This window comes from Empidonax traillii, unplaced genomic scaffold (genome assembly GCF_003031625.1).
Source record: "Empidonax traillii isolate 1590-97213 ecotype Southwest subspecies unplaced genomic scaffold, ASM303162v1 scaffold1230:size172535, whole genome shotgun sequence".
Classification (NCBI taxonomy): Eukaryota; Metazoa; Chordata; class Aves; order Passeriformes; family Tyrannidae; genus Empidonax; species Empidonax traillii.
This window is the reverse complement of record NW_020956423.1, coordinates 65516-78884: the sequence shown is the minus strand read 5'-3', so window position 1 is coordinate 78884 and position 13369 is coordinate 65516. Positions and strand designations below refer to the sequence as shown.

General features: G+C 37.3%; 1 long non-coding RNA gene across 1 annotated transcript in view; it reads right to left on the bottom strand.

Annotated features, from left to right (window-relative positions):
• Window positions 1-8047: 8047 nt before the first annotated feature.
• Window positions 8048-13369, bottom strand: part of LOC114069294 — a 24482-nt gene continuing 19160 nt past the window's right edge. Inside the window, exon 3 of the long non-coding RNA XR_003573751.1 lies at window positions 8048-8058. This is a non-coding gene — a long non-coding RNA (uncharacterized LOC114069294). The remainder of the gene's footprint in view (window positions 8059-13369) is intronic.

Sequence of the window (13369 nt, the reverse complement as noted above, 5' to 3'; positions counted from 1 at the left end):
ATTATAATACAGTATTTGTTGCCCTACAGTACTGTTGGAATAACTATAATTGGCAGTATTGGTATAATTAATTTACATTTGGTAATTATCTTTCAGAAAATGCCTCTTGCACTATTTGTCAGTTCTGACTTCTCAGATTTCGAAATTACCGATGTGTCCTATCAGAGGGCTACATTTGGTCTCGCAGTTTTATGTCATTTAGCAGTATTTATTAATTACAGTTATTATATATATAAAATATGTCGCATTTTGTAAGTATATGTATAAAACAGAAATCAGGAAAATACTGCAAACTTCAATAATATGCAAGTCACCAAGATGCTGCTGTACCTTGTTTCTCTGCAAGAACAAGACTGATCAAGCAAATAAGAACATTCTCAAAGCATGGATCACTATGATGCTTTACTAGTTATGATATTTCAGTTAACCTATAACTACATTTTATAAAAAATGCAGAGGTGGGTATTTTGAAAAACAAATAGAATTAGGAGCCACATGCTTTGAATAGTTGTCATATGTCCTCTAAGAAAATTAAAAAACCCACAATACAATAATTTTTTTCTTCAGGTAACGGAGAACTGACCATGAAATTTTTCAAGAAATCTGCCTTGTCTACTTACCCAATTTTTTTATTGATTCAGTATTTACTATTCTGAAATATCTCATTAGTGAAGATCGATTCCACAATGTTTAATAAGCTGTCTGTAGTGTCATGGTTGAAAACGTGATACATTGAGGCCTATAGAGATTTTCTGCCTTGTAAACCAAATCCTTCCATGATATTAACAAGAAGCACTAAAGATTTTTTTTTTCCCCAAAAAGTGCACAACTTCTTTAAAAATCAGCGTGTAAATTAGGGTAGTGCTTGGTAATTTTCCAGTGTGAGCTCCAGTTTAAAAACTGGGAAGACCTGTTTATCTGAATATGAACTGAGATTACGATGCAAATTACAAAATAACTGAGATTAATTAGCAAATTACCATGTGGTTCAAATTAGCTGTCACTGGAATGGGGGGGTGTTCATTTGAATTACCAGTTTTTCCTGTGTTAAGGTTCTCTTTCTGATTTTCTATTTAGAGAAGTGTGGAGACTGAGAACACACTATTCAATACTTTAATTCCTTGTCCATTTACAAAACCCATATCTGTTTACTTTCCTGTTTTGTTTGTCATTGCTTACTCCTTTAAGTATAAAAAGAAAGCAAGTGATGCACTTTATAAAATCAACAGTTATTGAATAATTTGTGCTTGCACAGATGTTTAAAAAAAAAAACCAAACCATCCTACTTAAAATGGAGTCAGAAAGGACAGAACTCATTTTATAGAAAAAAACACAACCCACCTCCTTTTAATCCTTACTGGTGTGCATTTGATACTGAATTGATACTGAATCAATGGAAAGTGAAATCCTAACAGTTTTAATTTTCCACATAGAAAATTACACTTGGTTCGTACTTCATCACTGTTGCTTATAACAAATTCTGATTTGACATAACCTTGAACAAAAATTAACCCCGGGGAGAAAACTACTGAATAAAAATTGAGTGTGCTTATTCTATAAATTCCACTGTGATGCAAATGAGGGAAAAAAAATGAGAAAACCAATTTTGGATTTTCTGTCAACCAGAAAATTATTTTTTTGAAGGCTCGGCTGAAAGACGATGTGTGGTGTTCCTTGAAGTACCTGAATTCCAAATTGTTCTGAGAGATATATTATGAAACAGAAGCAAAGATATCTTTGTCCTTAGAGTGTCTGTGATGTAACAGTGTTTGCTCACTGTTTTCTTGTTGGCTCCATGCTAAGGTAGATACATGCATGTTCTGTAACTTGTTCCAGAGGCTCTTAAAGAGAACAGGAGCCTTCCCATGTTGAGCAGCAGCCAGGATTGTGATCTTAAATGTTAAATCTGCCCAGGAGCGATGTGTTTGGGTTTTCTGAAATAGCAAATTCAAATTCTAGAAAAGAAAATAAAAGGGAAAAAAAAAAAAAAAGAAAAGGAAAGAGCAAATATAACAATAATAGGTTCCACAAAGTGTAGGGAGGGAAGAAGAAATTATATCTTTTAAGTTTAACCACCTGTAAAGTTATATGATTTTTGGAGAGCAGTGTAATAAAAATTATGCAAAACACCAAAATTTTGTATATAGCTCAATACAGGGCTGCTGATTTTTCAAACAGCAAAAATCTTTGGTCCCAGGTATCTAAAAATTGCCTCTATCCAAAGTAAATGCTTAGGATTTTTGAAACCTAACTGTTCTTCAAAGTGTGTTTCAAAAGTCCTGAGGGATATAGGCTCCCTCTTGATTTCTCCAGTGGAGTTTTTAAAAATAATTTAAAAATCATTTTCTTTGTGTGCTTTACATCTAGAAAAAAAACACACAACAGTTTGCCTTTTGTGCGTTTCTCTTCGCAAAGACTCTTATTTGTGGTGACAAAACATAAGTTATTTTATCAGAAGCCAATAAAGGTGGGGCTTTTTCATGTGAGGATGCACTGAAGAGCCGTTAAACTGTCCGAGAAAAGGAAACCCGCGTGGTGCATTGAGACAGCAGCTGCCTCGTGGAGCTGTGTTGTGTTTCTGTCTGGCTTGGTACAGCCCGAGAAAGAACAACAGTGCAGTTTTTCTGGTGCCACGATGTAGCCCGCTTTTGAAGCCTTTGCTATCGTAAAACTTCGTGTGTTCTGGCTGCTCGTGGCCTTATTAGGATCCTAAAATCCCACTGGCTTTGAGGCCCCGGGTCACAGCAGCGTGGTTGTTTCACCCACCCCACTACCCTGGTGCACACATCTACCATGTCAGCGTAGAACAAATTCACCTCCCCAGTCACACTGAGGATTACATCTTTTAAATAATTGTTGCATTCGAGGAAAAAAAAAAAAATTGATATTGAGTTGCAGGTAACTAATTTTTCTATTTCGACTTGTTTCATTTTAAGTGTATATATAAAGAATAACTTTTTTTAAATACACAGTCTAGTAGTGGTAGCCATTGTATAACTACTTGATTTATATTTTGTCCTCATGCTTTTCAGATCTCGGTCTGGTGGCTTGCAGGAAGAGGCATGAGGAACTAGAGGAAGCAGAGAGAGGTGAACTATCTGTTAGAATCTAGCTGCTTCTGCAGATTCCCTCGACTTGTTTATTTGTGCCCTCGTCAGTCAGGAAGCAGCAGTGCCTCCACTGAAATCAGTCGATGAAATTTCTTCTGCCAGGACCTGCATTTGCATGGCAAGAATGGAACACCTTTGGTGGAGTGACTGTGCACAGGTTAGTGCTGAAACAAGGGGGAAAGACACAGTAGAGATAATTTATTGAAAGATGAAAAGGTAAGTAGGCATTATGCAAATGCATACAGAGGCCTAAAGGATTCACAGTCAAAGACAGGAAGAACTGGTTTTGAAAACAGGCTGTGGAGAGGAGGGATAGGAAATTACATCAGTGGAGATTAGTGAAACATTCTTTATGGAAAACCTATATACACGCTGCTTTTGTAAGCTAAAAAAAAAATAATGCGAAGCTATTCCCACGAGAAATAAAAGCAATGTTTCTGTAAGTCTGAAGGCTTAAAAGCCTGACTCTTACACAGAAAACTCCAAAAAAGTTAAAACCACTAGATTGTTAATATTTTACAGACTTGACTTTATAAAGGAAAAGACTAGAGCGTAAGCAGTTTGTTAATTATCATAATAAGAAGCCTCCATTTTTACCATCCAGTCACCTTCCACTGGGAAATGCCCACGCACTCGGCAATAGAAGACAGTGTTATCTCGGGGCAAGAGAAGCAATAATCCTCGGAAAGCTTTCCTAGATAGTGCTGATATGAAAAATACAAATTAACATCCAACATACATTTGGAATAAACAGATCTGATTAAGTAAAAATAGAAAAAAACCACATGCATTTATTATTCATACTAATAGTATAAATCCATTCTGAATAAAGGTTCAGGTACTTACTTACTTACACACTACAAAAGTTTACGGCCATTTAAACACAAACGCTGCTCATACATTACTGAAGTAATGTGTGTGACCAACAAAAAGAGAGCGAGTGGCTACAGTACCTATCAGTTTCCATCAAACAGTTTGGATAAGCTATTGTTGCCTAAATGGCTGTGGGGAGGGGAAAAAAAAGACTCCAAGCTAAATTAGGTAGGAGATAAGATAAAGACACAAAGGCTTTAATGAGCCCCCAGGCTTTCAGGCTGTGTTTACAGTTTTTATAACGATTTTCACCCAATCCCCGTCCAGCCACCGCCCAGGTTCTGCCCCCGACAGGTCTCTCGGTAATTGAGTCTGGGGGCGTTTTGAGACACCCCCCCTTCTTCATCTTCATCTTCATCTTCATCTTCATCTTCATCTTCATCTTCATCTTCATCTTCATCTTCATCTTCATCTTCCTCAGAGGAGGCCTTCCAGAGCTCTAGGCCTGAAGGTTGTCGCGTCTATGGCTATATCTTCTTGCACAGATTTTAGGGTGTTCTCTACAATTCTACCTTGAAAAATGAGACTAAACGGGCCAGTGGAATTTAGGGGAATTGATATGGGAACGGGTAACCGGGGTTTGCTGTGTGTGGTTGGTGTGTTAAAGGGTAAAGGGATAATGTATTGCTACTTTAAAATCTACGTTTACTATGTAACTACATCTAAAATCTACAAAATTTTAAAAAAACCCCAAAACTCCAAGGTATCACTATCTTCACTTCTAACATGAGCCTGAAGTCAGTGTCTGCTCTCTTCTCCGGATGCAGACCTTGAAGATTCAGCGGAGAAAAAAATTTTACAAGACATCTGAAAATGAACAACTAAGTAAATTAGGACTCATTCTGAAAGGAGTCGACTTAAGGGATATAGCAGAGATTATGAAAGTGTAACCAGCAGGGAAAGCGTGGAAAATAGTTGAAGCTAGCAGGAAACAAGTTCAGAACAAAGGGGATTTTTTTCCCACTAAAGGAGTGCTTATCCAGTGAAATTACCTGGCAGAAGAGTCTAAATGTTTATGTAGGTGCCAGGGGAAACTAGACAGTGGAAGAAAAATCTAGCAAGGATTGCTAATTACTAATGCGTTCAACCATCACCTGTGGCTGTATTTCTGACTCTTTGAAGTCAGAAAATCCCTCCGTTTCAAATGGAGTTTATCGTGTTCTTACACCCTTTCTTTTAGGCATGCATTGCCTGAATTACTGCTTAATTCATCATCTCAGAGGCAGGAATATTAGAGTATCTGCACCTTTCATTTCATACCTTACAACTGCCCTTATGCAAACCAAGCATCTGGAAAGCCCCAAGAGGACAACCAGAAGAGGCCCAGACTGCCAGGATCCTTTAGACTGACAGACTTTGAATTGTCTCTTGAAACAAGCTGAGGAGGTTTCTCTTTCAATGAAATAGTTTCCCACATTTTAGAAAATTATTGGAACGTATTATAAACCGTGTTATTCTATAGTGGGTTTCTGCAAAGGTATTATCAAGGTAAACATCAACAGATTAGTAATGCTTCCTAAATGATACTGAAGTTGGAGTTTCGCAGTCGTCCAGTATGTCCAAGGTTCTCCTTGTGTGAATCCACACACTTTAGTCTGACAAGCCACATGAAATTGAGAATTGATGCTTAGGTTACCAGATATTTGATTTTGTGCGTTTCAGAAGCTGAGAAACCCAGAAGCTTTCCTTTCTACTGTGTATTTGCACTAAATCTGGCTTCTCAGGTTTTCAGTCCCATGTGCCAAACTGCTTTAAGTTATTCCACCCCAGGTATCCCTGTGGAAACGATTAAAAAAACATTCCCTTATTTTACTTTAACACTTCCATTCTTCTTGCAGACAGGCTTGGAGATTCAACCAAACCACAACAATGGTAGTTTTGAGTCAGGCTTCAACTGTTGTGCTTTCTTTATCAGTAGAGCCTCTCCCTTATTCTGCTGCTAATAGGGACAAAATTTAAAGCTTTTTATGACTGAAATAGAAAGCTACTAATTAGAATAGCCTAGATATATTAGTTCCTTCAGAGATTAAAAAAAAAAAAAAAAAAAAAAAAAAAAAAAAAAAAAAAAAAAAAAAAAAAAAAAAAAAAAAAAAAAAAAAAAAAAAAAAAAAAAAAAAAAAAAAAGCAAGCTGTACCAAGGTTGCAAATAATGGCAGTAACAGAGATTCAGCTAGACAGGAAGTGTAATGGTTGGTATTTGCAATCCTGCATTTCCACTATAATTAAATCAGTAGTTAACCAACAGTCATCCTTCAGTATGCTAGATTCATCCATTAAGATTAGATATTCACAGGAGAAAGATGTAATGGAGATCAGAAGGTAATAATGTAAGATTTGTCATACAGTATACTAAAACAGAAGCTAGAGAATGACAAAGATAAAACCTGCAAGATGCTTGTACGTGGAGATCTCTGTTCTGTTTGGACGCAGGAAACAGCTCAGTCAAACAGTAGCCTCAGCTCGATGACATCAGCATCCAGGATTATGCCATCCCTGAAAATTCACCCAGCAGCAGTAAATGGAAACATGTACTGGAAGTGTGAACTCCATCAATTCAAGTTTTTTTTTTTTTTTTTTCCAAACGCTTTTAAACCAGGAAGGGCAGAGTAATCTACCCTTTGAAAGTTAAACCAAGATTACCTGTTCTAAGCTTTCGTGTTTCCAGCACCGTTTTCAAACATTTGGCAGCTTTCTTCTGCTACAGGCTGCAGTCAAAGCAGTGTGAAGTGTCGCTGCGGATGCTTTCTGACATATCTGCCTCCCTGGCCTTCCTCTGGGGTGTACAATACGCCAATCCATACACAGCCTTGCCTTCTCCATGCTTCCACAACTGGCACTGCCAGCAGCTCCAGCACACCCAGGTTCCTGTGAGCTGCTTTATGTAGACTGTTAGGGACCAAGAACAATAGTGAGCGCTATTTACTGGTTTCCCCCCCTTTTTTTTTCCTTTCTCTTTCTCTCTTCTCGGTGAAGTCACTGAGGGAAAATTTTTTTTTAACTCCTTCTTGATGTAACTCGGAGAGGACAGAGAGTTTCAGAGCTAAAGCCGAGGGAACTTGGAAAGCGCAGCGTGGGGATGTTCCGAGGCAAAATCTGAGCTAAAGTGTGAGGGACAGACTGAAATCTGGGGGTGAAATATGTGGTGTCCTGAGGGGCTTTGAGGGTCACAGAGGAAGAGGTGGGTCTTCCATATATCCCTGAGGAAGAAGTGTGTTATTAAGCGTTAAGCATCGGCGTGAGAGAGGCAGAGAGAGAGGGGAAAGAGTGTGCCCTGAGGGGTAGGCAGATGACTCGTGTGCCCCTGAGTTCTTTTGTCAAAATGTTATTTTTGGAGCTTTATCTGCAGCATTTATAGTCTCCTGGTGTGTAACTTCAAAGGGGTATTTTTTTTTCGACTGGTATGAGTTTTAAGTTAGTAAAGCAGTTATTTTAAGCTCAAGTTTTGCAAGCGGTTTGTTCACAGTTGCTTACTGATAATTGATTATTAAAATGTCTGTCACAGTTGCTTACTAATAATTGATTATTAAAATGTCTGTCATCAGATATATTTTTAAGTAAGGGCAGCCGTAGTAGACTTGGTTCTGTACAAGAGCTGCTGACTTACACCTAAATTGGAAAAGACCTTTGTGAATTGATAATTTTCGTTTAGTGCTACTTGCTCCTTAAGGTTGAAATAGAGTTGCATTTTCTTCATCTGAAATTGAGTACAGTATTTTCCAAAAAACTAGTGTCATCTAAAAATCTCTTCTTATGGCTAGAAACAACTAACCAAGTTCTGATTAGGGAGTGGCAAGCGATGCTTTCATATTGCTTAGAAGAAAAAAAAATGAAGCTATGTCGGTTAATACTAGAGTATGAAAAAAAATCCCCAAACCAACCACCAACAACTGAGAAAAACTTGATTTTAGGAGAGCACTTGGAATGTCCTAATTACGAAAATGAAGTTTGCATGCTTTAAACGACAGGAAAAAGTCACTGGTGTTTCATGAGCGCTCTGGGTGTGAAAAGAAGGCTAGACCTGAAATGGATGTTTTACTTTTCTAGGTTAGTAGCCTCTTTGTAAGTCATTCTTAAACTTTTTTACTCTGAGCATAGTGAACAATGCCGAGTCAGAAATGGGATGTTTACAGTGATTTGAATTTGTGTAGACTTCGTTTCAAAAGCAAGTACATTTGAATTGTTACATTTAATTGCTGTTTGGAACCATAAAGTGTTCTCCTTTTTTTGAGAATGCATACTGATGCAGGTATCTTGTTAATTAGATGTATTATTAGATGCTCATCTGGTATATATTCCATGGCTGACAGAGTAGACCTGTGGTAACCTTAATTATCAGGCCGTCCTGACAGCCCAGGCTGGTTGAAGCACAGCAGGAATCTGCCATGGAAACCGATGGTTTTTATTTGACTGCTTATATGGAATGCTGGGGGGTGGGAGCAGAGGGAGAGGTGGGGGAAACACCTTGCCAGGAAAGCTGTGAAATAATGAAACGCCCTCACTCTTGTCTTTATTGAAACATAACTCACAACTTTTCATTCGGGCTATGTGAATTTTTCTGTATTGATTTTAAGCATAATGCATAGTGTAAAACTCTTCTGTTGATTCTGACAGTTGATTGCATTTTAATAGCCCAGTGCTAAGGAAACAAGTAGGAACCGTAAAACTGCTGGTGTTTTTAACCTCGTACAGTTGGTTAGTTCAGAAGTACCACACAAGTTACATCTGTGGGTGGGTAGCAGGAGGATCTGTGTCTGTGAGGGACATTGGAACTACTGTTTGAATCCTGAAACAGATGAGAGGTGTAAATTTTATAATATGAATTATAGGCTTTTGCTAAGACAAAGAGTGGGGTTGCTGAAAGTTGGGCAATGTTACGTTTCTTCTTTTGACTTTAGAAAATATCCTGTATAACCTTGTACAATGCAGTTAAAGTAATGTCTGGATTTGTGTTTATTTTGGTTGTTTTCTCTTGGAAATGTTTAACAGAAGTGGAGGTAGCTTTTCAATAGAAGAGCTTAGATTTTTGAGACAATTTATGCTTGAACGAGCAAAACAGCCGTGACAGCTTTAAAGAGGAATAATATCTGACTTCATTAGTAGAGCTGCCCTGCCGGTGTGTGATTCTTGCTTCCACTAAGAAGGTGTACTTTGCAGGCTAACTGTGTGTCTGAGAACAAGAAGACAGTTCGAGTAAAGTGGAGTTGTGTTACTTAAACGTGTTCTCTGAGCCCAACACTAGAAGCTGCAGCTTTTTTGGTTGCTGCAGTTATTTTAGTGGGTGTTAGCGGTCAGAAAAAGTGTGGTAATGCTAACAGGTTTTTTTTTATTTGTTTCATTCTCATGACTTAAAATATTGAGTAGAAGTTGAAAATACATTTTCAGCTACTTTTCATTTGAGAACTGATTTTTGTACTTGGTGTCGAATAGTAAATCTCGCTTTTCAGTTCGGTGCAAAAAAATTATTCTGTTGAAGGGAAGTGCCGCTAGGTAGCTATTAGTATGCTTTAATGTTTTTGGTGTTGTATAGTTGAGTAGCACATTGGAAGTCAATTTTTTTAATCGCTTAAAAAAAACTATTTTCGACTGTTTTGCAGCTGCACTTGAATCATTGTAATTTACACCGTACTGTAGTAGGGGAAAATTTTATGTGTTTCCAACACAGGGTGTACCAGAGCAAGTTTTTGATACTTTGTACTGTAACTGCAGTACTCCAGGAAGTGTCAAGGGGAAAAGGTCCTCAGAATACCTCTTATTAGAGGGGATAAGCCACGAAGCAGTTTGCATGAGAACTCGCTGAAGTCTGAGGGAGCAATTAATGGTTGGAGCAATGAACACTTCAGCGGTATATAACCATATGAATGTTTATGCTTCTTTAAGACTTTGAAAAGGAAAAACATCCCAGCATGACAAACAAAATAAAATCTTGTTACTTTGCTGGGAAGTTACTTTGACCATAATTTTGAGGAGTAATGCATCAGAACAGCAGCTGATGTCAGAGCAGAGGCAGGGGAAGGTAATACAGCATTTTATACCCTTATCTGGTGGATCAGTTTCTGGCTTAAAAGGCCGGCTGATATTCTGTACTGGTCAGGGGTTTTTTGAGTTTGTTTTTGTGTGGTGTTGACTTTCTTTTCAGGCAGATCAGAGCTGTGATCTAACTCCCCATTTATGATCTCGGAGTAGTTGTGTTTGGCACAGTGGCTGAGGTTGCTCCATACTGAAGATGTGGAGCAGAGCCTTGGGGAGTGAAGTACATTTGCTTAAACATTTACTTGGAAGTCTGAAGCTCCTCTTAATTGATGTCAACTGATGGTGCATCTGGTCCATTCAGAATTTTAAGGATGTGACTATTTTTCAGACTAGCTGACACTAGATGGAAGTCAGACTTCGCTGAATTCTTTAAATCCTTTAGTTGCTGAAATAATGAACCTTCTTGGTGTTTTCTTTAATTCAGATTTAAAAATTGTTTTAGGAATCTCCATAACCACTGGTTGGTCAAAATGTCCTGTCCTAGCTCCAGTATATTTTCTTCATTAATGTCAAGGGGTGGAATGCACTTGAAATTTTAAAAACTAAGCAACAGATCTCCTAATGCAAGTACTAACACAAACTTAATGTTCCAGTTCATGTGTTTAAACTGCAGCTAAACTAAAACGTTCAGCTTGTGTTGCATAATGTTTCGATTTATTTATCAGACTTCAAAGCAGTAGCAAATCAGTTAACATTCTTCCTAATGCAGCTTAGCCTAATAACTTGCAAATAATTCTATCAGAAGTTAATGCATAATTTTCAGTTTTTAGACGCAGAGGAAGCCAAATCCACTTCTATTTGCTTACAAATAACCTTGCCTAAATATTAGATGTACGATCTGTTGACAAGAGTGCTCTTGCAGCAGTTGGTTTGTGTGTTAAAGTTGAAGGTTAAAATGCTGCAATAGGCCCAGCTGTCTCGTTTAAAGTGAGATGTTTTTGCTGTGAAGATTCTGTGCAGTGGGAAAGCAATGTGTGTTAGATGTTGGTAGAGACAAGCTGTTGATAGTTCTTTAAGTGCTTAAGTGTCTTATCATCTATAAAGATAAGTATAGTCAGAGACGCTCTTACACAGTCCGTTTATGAGGGAATTACTGCTGCTTTAAATCCCTTGAGGCTTTTATGGATATCTGATACTGCCTCTGAATCAACCTGAAGCAGGATTCCTTATACAGATTTTTGTTCCCACTTTTCATGTAGTTATGTCAACTCTGTGCTCAAATAGATTTGAACAAAATCTGGGCACAGATGACATGTTAGAGATCATAAATGAATTCAAACCAAGATTCTAGCAGGAAGACTGATCATATGTGTATTAAAACATCTTCAGAGGAAGAATGATACTTCAGCACCTCTCAGGTATAAAATTAGTGACTGCAATTGCTTTCAGAAGAGAATCGTATTTGGATGTTTTAATAACATGTTTACAGAAATTTGAGTCATATTTTGAAATTTCTTGCTGTGGTTTTTGCTGATTCTCTGTGGATAAAGGTGTTTTTTTTGGTGACAAGACTAGTATAATCCTATATGGAAACAAAGCCTTGAGAAAACATGACTGAAAGATCAAATCCACCTTAGAAGAAACAAATAAACAAACAAAAAAAGGTACCACTGGCTTTCTTGAGAAAATCTTACTAAGGTTACAGACATGAAAAAAAATTTTTTTAGATACTTGTGGCATTTAAGGTCTATACTGCCATTTTGAGGAGGAGAACAGGAAAAACTCAATAGCAACTTAATTATAGGATTAATTGAGATTAAATTCTGTATGGATCAAAGTATTTCTAATTTCTAATAATTTGGGTGTAGCTTCCAGGGAAGGAAGGGATTGTTTGGAGGCTTTCCTTGTAGGAAATGGGGTACATAAACCTAATGCCTATTGATTTAGTAACTGTATTTTATTCATAACTATCCATGAGGAATCTTGTTGGCTCCAAATGGGAGGTTTAATGCACACTGAGGGCACTTGGTAGTGCTGAGTTTGAATACTGTTAAGTGTCTTCAGAAAGATAGCCTTGCGTCAGCCTCGGATCAACATAGGATGAATAACAGAGTCTTCAGTACTGATAAGTGTGAGTTATGTTTTGAAGAGAGACTGGTGCACTTCCCTTGATGTTTGCAGTCTCAGCAACCTTATTTGGCAACTAAAATTTGGATAAATTAACTTTGAGGCGGGTTTAATTTATTCTGAACCTAATTTTCCTTCAAGTCCTGCACTAGACTTTTTTTTAGATCTCACAGCTTTCAATTAGTTCCAGTTATTTCAATTACTGATTACTTTCAGTTTTAATTTTTAATTTTTTCCTCCCAGGATAAAGAAAATAGTTGGGAATAGAAGAGGGGATTTTCTTCTATCAGCCTAATAGCATACTAAGTGGTTTTTCTCACGTGCACAGGTCTTTCTAATCCCATTTATTTAGTATGGTTTGTATTAGAATTGTTTTCAATACTGAAATCTGTATCAAAGATAAGCATTTCAGTATGTCATAGAGCAGTCATAACTAGTGTAGTGTAAGGGTATATTATAGTATAAATTCCTGCACAAATCAAACTGCATCTTTAGTACATTTTTCTGGATTACGCCTCTTGGCTTAAAGTTTTGAGCGGTTGTTGATAACTAAAATTAATTCCTGAGTAATCAGAAGGATATTTTGATTTCTCTTTCTTCAAACTTTTATTGTGTGCTCTTAGTGTTACATTTCAGAAAGAAGGCAGGATACTAATAAATCATAAGCATTTAAGGAGCTTTTTCTTAGTCTAGTCACGGGTTAGTAATTTCTCATAGTATGCAATATAGTTGAAACATAGCTTATGCTACTGTAAACTATGTTTTTTTTCTCCCCCCCCCCCATGGAAAGTAAAGGAATGAATATTGCTAGCAATGAAATTGGGATAATTTCTAGGCTGTCAGTTAATGAAACTTAATGCCACAAATATGGATGCAATACTTTGCATGGATCAACATTGGTATAACGAAAAAATTAACACATAGGAGACAGTACATTTTAAGAACATATTACTGTGCAACTCCAAAAATTGTATTATATGTTGGTTTTGAAATGGCTACATTGAGCGGATCATTAAATGAAAGGAACAGAAAAATCAGAACACATTTCCTTGAACTGAAATGCCTTTTTGCTCAGAAAATTTTACTAATTTGCAAAAATAATATAATTTAGTTAGCCTTCAAATACTGTGAGATTATATATTCCACTTTATTTAGGAAAGGAGAATAATGCCAAGACAGATTTAGTCTGGAGAAGAGAAGGCTTAGAGGTGACCTCATCACTCTCTTCAACTACCTGAAGGGAGGTTATAGCCAGGTGGGGGTTGGTCTCTTCTCCCAGGCAACCAACA